This window comes from Buteo buteo, chromosome 11, assembly GCF_964188355.1.
Source record: "Buteo buteo chromosome 11, bButBut1.hap1.1, whole genome shotgun sequence".
NCBI classification, from domain to species: Eukaryota; Metazoa; Chordata; class Aves; order Accipitriformes; family Accipitridae; genus Buteo; species Buteo buteo.
Genome location: NC_134181.1, coordinates 38,796,684 through 38,797,313, shown reverse-complemented (window position 1 = coordinate 38,797,313; position 630 = coordinate 38,796,684).

Genomic DNA, 630 nt, shown 5'->3' with positions numbered 1-630 from the left:
AAAAGAGAATAAGGCAGGACATAATGGATGGTTAGTAACATATTGTTAAATGGTTACAAGACACAGGAAATTTCAACTGAGGAATGGGAAAAACTGAAAAATCCAAGTAAATCTTGGTTAGAAAAAAGACTTGGTTTTGCTGCACTGAATTATCCCAATTTCTCAGCAGTCAGAGCTAAGGACTCTCCAAAAAACTGAGCATGTTCTACACCTACATGAGCAGACACTTGTTAGTCTTCTCCAGAATTCTGCTCGTGGGAAGCTCTGTGTCATCCACCATGACAAAAATGCAGGTGACTTTCTGTATTGCTCGTTTAACTCAACTATAGGAGTGGTTCTTAGTGGATATTAATATTCATTCACTCAAAATGAAAAAAACCATAGTTTTAACTAAAATTGGTTAGAAGATAAAACGATAAACAACTTAAGATATATAAAAACGTCCTCGCTTCAAATTCAGTGGCCATTTGGGGTGGTGGAGGTGGGGATTTTTTTTTTTTTTTTTGGACAAGTTTCCATTTTATGGCGCTAGAAAATGGAAGATAAATGGTTAACTGAAAAACTCACCAGGTAGTGAGAAAGCTCTGATGCACAATGCAGTTCTTTTGACCCTTATGATTTAACGAATAA